This window comes from Xyrauchen texanus, chromosome 41 (genome assembly GCF_025860055.1).
Source record: "Xyrauchen texanus isolate HMW12.3.18 chromosome 41, RBS_HiC_50CHRs, whole genome shotgun sequence".
NCBI lineage: Eukaryota > Metazoa > Chordata > Actinopteri > Cypriniformes > Catostomidae > Xyrauchen > Xyrauchen texanus.
The window spans coordinates 1453809-1464519 of NC_068316.1; the positions used below are offsets into that span (position 1 = coordinate 1453809).

The window sequence follows — 10711 nt, forward strand, 5'->3', positions numbered from 1 at the left end:
AGCATGCATGGATGTGCTCGATGCATGCTCAATGCAACTGCTTTATGATACTCTATTAGCACACCAGGCGCATGTGACGACGAAGCGCAAAGATGTGGACAGTCCACATGCAGCCTAGTTTTTCTAGACATGCAGACAGTCTGCATCTTTGTGTGCATGCATAGTACGCAAGGACTCATGCACCTGTCGTTAACTGTTCAAAAAGAGTCAAGTTTAGGGTATACTTCATTTTCCTGTGTGCTGTTCCATCTCGTATACTCTTTTTACAGTGAGCGTGTGCATGCATTCGACGCATGCGCACTGCAACTGTTTTGTGATGCTCTATTAGCACACAAGGCGCATGTGACGACAAAGCGCAAAAATGCGGACAGTCCACGTGCAGCCATGTTTTTCTAGACATGCAGACAGTCCGCATCTTTGCGCGGCATCGGTGCATGCGCCCGCCATTTGACTGATCCAAAAGAGTAAAGGTTAGCGTACACTTTGTTGATGCGTCGTTAGACGCATGCACACTGCAACTGCTTTGTGCTGCTCTATTAGCAAACCAGGCGCATGCGATGACAAAGTGCAAAGATGCTGTTGACTGTTCAAAAGAGTTAAGATTAGGGTATACTTCGTTTTCTTGTTTGCTGGTCCGTCTTGTATACTCTTTTAACCGCAAGCATGTGTGGACGCGCTCGACGCATGCACACTGTAACTTTGGTGATGCTCTATTAGCACGCCAGGTGCATGCGACGATGATGTGCAAAGATGTGGACAGTCTGTGTGTCTAGAAAAATTTGGCTGCATGCAGACAGTTTTCACGAATTGTACAGGTGACGGAATTTGCATCACGTGGACTGTGAGCGAGACTTAGCGGCACGCGGACAATCGAAGTATACTTTGCCGTGAATCCTTTTGGAAGCACTCTAGTTAACTATGCTGTGACTTTACGAGTCTGTACGAAGCCTGCTTGAAAACAGCATTTTGTGGCATTCTACACATTGTTCCCTTGTTGCCTTTTTATTTATTTTTCTCAAAAGATTTTGCCAATTATGAAACGGTGAAATGACCGGTAGTGCCGCCATCTGCCAAAGTAGCCCGTTTCCCCAATATAAACGGCTTTTGCCAATCACGGGTTTGCTTTAACTTACGTGCGTCCCTTTTCCATCTCAGATGTTATACTTCAGGAAATCGCGTTTTCTTCAGGTTACCGTGGGAGGAATATCACTTCGTCAACCAGGAACGTATGGATGGTTCTTTAATTGTAGAGTTTCCAATTGGCTCAGACGATGTAGCAAGCAATATCTCCAGCAATAGTTTGTATTTGGGGCATTGATATCGAACTTCAGGTGACCTACCAGAATCATTTGTTTTATATCATAGTCGTGCTGTTTCAATGAACATTAACCATATGTAGCCAAATTCCTTGCATTTCTTCATCTGCAAGAGTGTAACCAAAGGCTTTATTATTTCTCAGCATTACTTTACGGTGATTGTACTTGGGTTTTACCTTAAAAGCCTGTTTCGAGGCTTTCATTATTTAGAAAAGCAGAACTTCTCAGCCTTGTCAGGTTTCATCCTCTGCAACATGGTCATTTTCTGTTGCCGTGCTGCGAGTATGAGACTTATGAGGCATCGCCGATCCCGATTGTTTTGGTTGATTTTATGCATCATATTGTGGGCGGTCCACCTGCATTTTAAGCGAGCTGTTTTAATTACCGTAACGGTTTAATCTTTTGGAGAGGTTTTTAATCGGATTGATTGTTGAGTGGCAGTTTTTGGATGGTGAGTGACGTGATTTATGCAATACACTTCTACAGTTAATTATGCACTAAAACAGTCCAGTATTTCTCAAGTATGTCGTCTTTTCTGCTGTTGTGCCAATCAAACCAGATATCAGCCTTGAGATCTAATAAGAAAGTATTCTTTGCATAAATGCAGCCTGTTTAAAGACCATTCATATTTATTTTTGACAGTATTGTGACATTATTTACATGAGCATTGAGCACATTTATCCCCTAAATATATTACCATAATAATACAAATAATGATGTCATTCTCATCACTGTAATGGATCCAGATGCTTTACTTTTGAGTTTTCATACGGTATAAAAAACAATAACTATTACAGGACAAAAAAATACTACAATGATTTTTGTTATTATTATTAGTCAAAAGACTGCCGTGAAATATATATATATATATATAAAATTCTCATCACTATAGTTACAATAAAAATTAACAATAATAATATTTATGCAGCCATATCACCCTGCAGCTCTTGACTGGTTGCCCACTAAAGCTAAGCAGGGTTGAGCCTGGCCAGTACCTGGATGGGAGACCTCCTGGGGAAATCCAAGGTTGCTGCTGGTGGTATTAGGGAGGCCAGCAGGGGGTGCTCACCCTATGGTCTGTGTGGATCCTAATGCCCCAGAATAGTGATGGGGACACTATAATGTAAAAAGGCACTGTCCTTCGGATGAGATGTTAAACCGAGGTCCTGACTCTCTGTGGTCATTAAAAATCCCAGGACACTTCTCGTAAAGAGTAGGGGTGTAACCCCGGTGTCCTGGCCAAATTCCCCCCATTGGCCCCTATCTACCATGGCCTTGTATTAATCTCCATCCCTGAATTGGCTACATCACTCTACTCTCTCCTCTCCACCAATAGCTGGTGTGGTGGGTGTTCTGGCGCACTATGGCTGCCGTCGCATCATCCCTATATAAATAGCGCTATATAAATGTAAGGAATTAATAAAAAAAAAATTTATATATATAAGTGTAAAATTCTCATCACTACAGTTACAATAAAAATAATTAAAAAATATATATATATTTTTTTGTAACTGTAGTGATGAGAATTTTATATTAATGTATATATTTTTAATTATTTTAATTATTATTTTCATTATATTTTATTGTAACTGTAGTGATGAGAATTTTATATTAATATATATATATATATTTTAATTATTTTAATTATTATTTTCATTATATTTTATTGTAACTGTAGTGATGAGAATTTTATATTAATATATATATATATATATATTTTTAATTATTTTAATTATTATTTTCATTATATTTTATTGTAACTGTAGTGATGAGAGTTTTGTGAGTAACTGCACTTATTTTCCATGAAAATAATGACAAAATGCAAAATAAATGCATTAAAAATAAAACGGTAATAACATCTTAATGGTCCTAAAAAAAAGTCTTGATTTGAGCTTTTTAACACCGGTGTGTTTTCATTGCGCTTGCATCGCTCCAAACGTTTCCTTCAGTTTCCGTCGGCGCCGTGCAGCTGCATTTGGTTGCATATGAGTGCAAAGATGTGGAGATATTCATATTAAATATCAGGAACATGTTCGGGGGATTCTGATGTGCCTGTGTTTTCTTACGATTACAGAAGCAACCGCTGCCGTTTTCATCATGTTTCTCTCTCTTCCATCTCTCAGTTTCTGTATCTTGCAGAAAAAGATCTATAAAATAAATGAATAAATATATATCTATATATGAAACTGTAAAAGTGACCAGCTGTAACTCTGGATGCAATCTATGATCCAGGATTTCAGGAAGCCGATACCTCACGTGAAACTGTTGTTTATCTGGACAGAGAATACATACACGATCATAACACAAACCTCTTTTATATCGCTGTGACGTGTGTGTGATGAACTCCTTGACAACCTGACGACCTCTCGACTTTCTTGGCACCCTACAGATGTTAAACGAAATATACAAAGAAATAAACAAGTGTCCCGAACTGAAACAACTGGAGGAAATATAACCATGAATCAGCTTAGGAAAGCTTAAAGGAATATTCCGGGTTCAATCGACAACATTTGTGACAGTGTTGATCACCACGAAAATACTTTTAGATCGTCCCTCCATTTCTGTAAAATAAGCACAAATGTGTGTTCCAGTGAGTCACTTCCAATGCAAGTCAATGGGGTTTAATCTGTCAACATTAAAATACTCACTGATTCAAAAGACATGAACAATAACATGATTTTACTGTCATTAAATCACTTAATAACCACATCTGTGGACAGATATAGACAATTATACAACTCCGTTGCCATGACGACGGAACACTGTAAACCCTTAAAACAACGTCACAGCTCAAACAATCCACAAGTTTTAACCGATGAATGAATGTAAGTGCTTTTATAACATTAGAAGCGTCACGTCTCTTCCAAAAATGGTCCCCGTTGACTTCCATTGCGACAAATGCTGTCGATTGAGCTCAACTTGTATTGCACCCGGAATATTCCTTTAAAGTAATGTTGGTAGTTTGCAACTCACCCAACAAATCAACAGGTCTATGAAACACTTTTATTCTGTATTTTCTTTATTTTGGTACAGGTTGCATCGAGTTATCTGTTGAAATATTACAGGTGACAAAAATGCATGAGCCCCATAATCTTAATTCTGGGAATAAATGATGTTAACCATGTCCAGATCTGCTAAATTACCTTTTTATATTTCTGCAAAAGCAAAGTGGAAGTTATGAAAGTGTTGATTTTGGAGTCAGTGTTTGTTTGGACTGTGATGGAGATGTAAATAATGCTGTAGTTTCGGGTCTCGTCCGTGTTGCCGTTCTGTATAATTCAGGTGCTTTACATCATCAGTGCTGGAGAATATGGGGGATGTTCACTCACACGTGTTATCAAGGGGTTTGAAATGCTGTTTCTTTACCAGAATATGTGAAATGTACATGTTGTAGGTTCTCTTTCACTATTGTAGCTAAAACTGTAGATCAGACTTGATTTTACTACTGATTTTAACATAAATATACTAAATAATCTGTATAAGACGAGATGTATACGGAGAGTTTGTTGCTGTAAAATCCCTCGTTTGGACCGTATGTTAAAGTTTTGGATCATATGCCCTGGTCAAATCCACATCCATCGTATTGCCGTCATGAACGGAGGATTTTCTCGAGCGTTCATTGTAACATAGTTCTTTAATTTGCAGTGGATCATTGTTGATTTTTACTGTGGTGATTTTAGCGCTCAGTATTCCGAGTTTGGATTAGAGTTGTGTAGATGTCGGGATGTGGCTGTTTCTGCTCCGCACTGGTGCCGGAATAAACCAGTATGAATGTAGTATTTGCCCAGTGTGAAACAGCCACACCACGACTGCTATAGAAAAACTAACTAGAAAGATTATTTCAATTTTATCTTTTTGTATATGAAAGTAAACAATAAAAACTGATAAAGCTTCACCTGATCCGCTTCTACTTTTTGATCTCTTGATTTTCAGCTTGTCTTGATGTTGGAGTCGCTGATGAGACACAAATAAACACATTTAATATATGAACTTACTGCACGCAACATTTTACTTCAATTGAGACAGACAGACAGATGATTGATAGACAGATGATTGATAGACAGACAGACAGATGATTGATAGACAGACAGACAGATGATTGATAGACAGATGATTGATAGACAGACAGACAGATGATTGATAGACAGACAGACAGATGATTGATAGACAGACAGATGATAGATTGATAGACAGACAGACAGATGATTGATAGACAGACAGACAGATGATTGATAGACAGACAGACAGACAGATGATTGATAGACAGATGATTGATAGACAGACAGACAGATGATTGATAGACAGACAGACAGATGATTGATAGACAGACAGATGATAGATTGATAGACAGACAGACAGATGATTGATAGACAGACAGACAGACAGATGATTGATAGACAGACAGACAGATGATTGATAGACAGACAGATGATAGATTGATAGACAGACAGACAGATGATTGATAGACAGACAGACAGATGATTGATAGACAGACAGATGATAGATTGATAGACAGACAGACAGATGATTGATAGACAGACAGACAGATGATTGATAGACAGACAGATGATAGATTGATAGACAGATGATTGATAGACAGACAGACAGATGATTGATAGACAGACAGACAGATGATTGATAGACAGACAGACAGATGATTGATAGACAGACAGATGATAGATTGATAGACAGACAGACAGATGATTGATAGACAGACAGACAGATGATTGATAGACAGACAGACATGATAGATTGATAGACAGACAGACAGATGATTGATAGACAGACAGACAGATGATTGATAGACAGACAGACAGATGATTGATAGACAGACAGATGATAGATTGATAGACAGACAGACAGATGATTGATAGACAGACAGATGATAGATTGATAGACAGACAGATGATTGATAGACTAATCAATAAGTAATCCATAAGACTCCAGTGGTTTAATCCATGTTTTCAGAAGTGATATGATAGATATGGGTGAGAAACAGATCAATATTTCAGGACTATAAATCTCCACTTTCCCTTTCAATGAAAGTGAAAGTGGAGATTTATACACCTTTTTTATCACTTCTAAAGACAGATTAAACCACTGGAGTCTTATAAATTACTTCAATACTACATTTATGTTATTTTTGGATCTTTAAAGTTCTGGTCACCATTCACTTGTATTGTATGGACCTACAGAGCTACAATATTCTTCTAAAATTCTTCATTTGTGTTCAGCAGAAGAAAAAGTTTGGGATGGCATGAGGGTGAGTAAATTATGAATTTTCATTTTTGGGTAAACTGTCTCTTTGTTCTAATTGTTCATTTGAAATATTATTATTTTTAATAAATATGTAATTTACATGACTATTAAAGTCTTGATATTAAGTTTGCTACACAAACACACATCTTGATCATTTAAGATTAAACACTCATGCTAAATGATTAAAAACCAATTGCATAATTAATAATAAGAAGTAAAATAAAAGAAGTAACAAATGATGTTATATATCGCATATTGAGCTGTATGGAATATCCTGTATAGAAAATATGTATCAGTTGTATAGGACAAAAAACAGTAAACACACACGTTCAAACACTCTTACATCACCCCCATTATAATATTCATCAACAAATCAGTAACCAGCTGATTTAAATGCATTTGATAGTTTTGTCTTGTCTAATGTTATACATTTAAAATTCGCTCAATCTGGGTTATGATAGAAGGTAACCCCCATTTACATAAAGTCTCGCGAGAGCCACACTGAACGTTCAAACACTTGTTTATTTAGAATCCTACAGACACCCTACACCTACCCCTAAACCTACCCCTAACCTTAAGCTTACCCCTACCACTAAATCTAACCCTAAACCTAATCTTAGTAACAGCGAATGAGACTCTCGCGAGACTTATGCTGCCAGGGGGTTACCTTCTAGACAGTCCACGGTCTGTGAAGAGTGTTCAGATGCTGTTAATTAACGCTCAGCAGTTCAGTAGCTCATGTACATTCAGCTATGAATAACGGAGACCGGGGCATGTTGTCACACCATGGGGTAAGTTGTCACAAGGGAACCTGCCAAATTAAACTGTATGAAATGGCAAACCACTGTTTTTGGCCAATATATGATGCAATTAAAATACCAAAGCATTACTACTCTTGTCCTAATGTATGCTAGTGTGTTTTTATCAAGAGAAAACATGCATTTGTGTAAGTGAATTATTTTGACTCAAAACAGCTTCTGAGATATAGCTCATAATCTACTATAAATAAAATAAATATAAGTTTCCCTAATTCAGCATGGTGACAATAGCATCTCAATGCCAGAGAAGTCATTGTTGCATATAACAGTATGGATCTTCAGGGAGCTCCATCCATCCCCTCATCCAGCACCAGATGGGTGCATCTGTCTGATCTGAGGTTATCAGGTGAGCTTTCGGTCTAAAGACTGAAGATCTCAGACTGACGGGGAGTTTGACCTCTGACATGTAAAACAAACTCTCAGAATGCTTCTTAAAATGTGCCAGAATGACAGAATATTGACTTATGTTCTTAATTCAAGTGACTGCATTAAATAAATAAGAACAAATAAAGCAAACATAATTGCTTTTGTAAATAACATCCATAATAAAAATCATAAAAACAAATTAAACAAAATGTTACATTAAAAAGCAAAGTGATGATGATGATGATCATAATAATAAATACAAATTATAATGAAAATAAAATAATAAAAACAAATAAAAAAGTAATTAAAAGCAAATAAAACCAAAATTATACATGCAAATCAAAGTAATAATAATAATAATAATAAAATTGTAATAAAACCAATAAAAAAGCTAATTAAAAACAAATAAAGCAAAGCGATGATGATGATAATAATAATAAATAAATAATAATAATAAAATGATAAAAATCTAATAAAAAGATAATCAAAAAATTATAAACACAGAAATGTTACTTAAAAAGAAAAGTGAAAATAATAATAATAAATAAAACTATTAATAAAAAATAAATAAAAATCTAATTAAACAAATAAAGCAGTGATGATAATGATAATAATAATAATAATAATAATAATAAATAAAAAAAAAATAATAAAAAAATTAAAAAGCTAATTAAAAAATAATAAAAACGAATTAAACAAAAAATTTTACAATAAAAAGCAAAGTCATGATGATGATGATAATAATAATAATAAACATAAATTATAATGAAAATAAAATAATAAAACAAATAAAAAAGCTGATTAAAAAGAAATACGATAATCAATAAATAATAAAAACGAATTATTTTTTTTTTACATAAAAAGCAAAGTAAAAAATTTAATAATAAATACAAATAATGATAGCTTATTAAAAATAATAAATAAATAATAATTATATACAGGGCTCAACGGTGAGCATGTTTTCAGCTGGTTGGGTCAGTAGTTCATATTTTTACTTAAAGTGATAAATTTTATTTTTATATGCAACAATTATTTATTTGACTTAGTTGCTTTATAAATGAAATGCATTATTATTGTGATGATTTTAACTCTGCAGAATGCACAATATAATGATACAGCACAAAAAGCATCAGTTATCTCAGGGCTCTCTCCATAAAGTCCAGAAGGTGTCACTGCAGCTCTTCAGGAGGTCCTGTCTCCTGATCAGATGTTCAGACATGGTCTATCTATTAAAACACATTCAGAACTCCCCTGTACCGTCCACACAGACATGAACATTGGGTATAAATATATATATATGCATGTATAAGGGAAAGGGGCCATTCTCCATTCACATTCAGACATACAGATTTGGTTTTCCTGCATGTCTAAATGGACACAGACAGACAGACAGACAGACAGGCAGGCAGGCAGACAGGCAGACAGACAGGTGCCCTCAGGCTCAGAACTTGTGCAAATGAGGCGAGACAGAATTCATGTTACCTCCGTAAACACACTGGGGTTCTCCGGGGAACGGAGCATATGTGCCTCTCCGCCTCCCATTTTCAAGGAATTATGTGCATATGCAGGGAGGAGGCGACTGGGACTTTGTGAAATAGGGAATGTGTCGACCGTTATTTGAGAGAAACACACAGTTTAGTGAAGAACATTCTGGTTTTGCTTTGTCATTGTGATTTGTAGTTTCATCAGAGCCTCTCGTCTTTAATATCTGTTTTACTAATCCTGGTTGAAGCGATGTATAACATGTACAGTAAATACAATCCTGCCATTATTTACTCGCCACTCATTTTTGGATGATTTTTGAGGGATGCAGAAGGTGAAGTTTATCAGAATATTCATGCTGCTCTTTTCTCATCATGAATGTGAATGGTGACTGTGACTTAGAAACTACAAAGATGACAATTATTTTTATAAAAGTATTACATAAAAAGCAAAGTGAAAATAATAATAAAAACAAATTAAACAAAGTGACAATAATAATTATAATAAATAATATTATAATAAAATAAAATCAAAACGATAATAAAAAATATTAAAAACAAATTATAAACACAAATAAAACAAAAGTGTTATATAAAAAGCAAAGTGAAAATAATAATAATAAATAATAATAATAATAAATAATAATAATAAAAACAAATAAATATTAAAAACAAAGAAAACAAAAGTGTTACATAACAAGAAAAGGGAAAATAATAATAAAATAATAGTAACAATAATAAAAAATAATCAATAATAATAATAATAATAATAATAATAATAATAATACAATTATAAAATAAATCAAATAATAAAGCTAATTAAAAATTAATTAAAACAAGTAAAACAAAAGTGTTACATAAAAAGCAAAGGGAAAATAAAAAAAAATGTATTAACAAATTTAATAAAAACAAATCAAAGGGCTAATTAAAAAATAATAAAAAATAAACAAGAAATAATGCTCAACAGTAAGAATTGTTTTCTGCTGGCCAGGTCGGGTGAGTAGTTCATATTTTTATTTATTTTTATTTAAAAAAAATATAGTTAAAAAAATCCTACTGATTGGTAAATAATTTTCAACATGTACTTACTGACGTTTCTCGACTTTCACAAGTCATTCTTGATCATTTCAGTTTCTGTTAGCAACTAGATAACTTCATCAGATTTTAAATCTGCAGAATGTGCAATAATAATGATACATCCCAGAAAAGCACACATATATAACACATGTAAGAATAAAAGTGTCATTTTAGGCTTAACCTAGTCTTTAAGCGTAGGTTTCACATTTATTCATTAAAACTATAGGCCTCTCAATTAATTACATGACATACTGATTTAATCAAATTAATCGTATATTAAATATTTGCTGAAAAAAGGCCTTTAAATAAAGAGAATTCAGTATATAATATTGAAAATCAGTATAAATATGATATAATATATCAAAGAGAATTAAAAGGCATTATATTATTGTGA

General features: G+C 34.1%; 1 protein-coding gene across 3 annotated transcripts in view; it reads left to right on the forward strand.

The window, feature by feature from the left end:
- Nucleotides 1-5206, forward strand: part of acvr2ba (activin A receptor type 2Ba) — a 54040-nt gene extending 48834 nt beyond the window's left edge. For all 3 annotated transcript variants that reach the window (XR_007969357.1, XR_007969358.1, XR_007969376.1), the window contains one exon: nucleotides 1-5206. This exon is cut by the window's left edge. The gene's annotated coding sequence lies outside the window, so the exon portion shown is untranslated.
- The last annotated feature ends 5505 nt before the right edge of the window (nucleotides 5207-10711 follow it).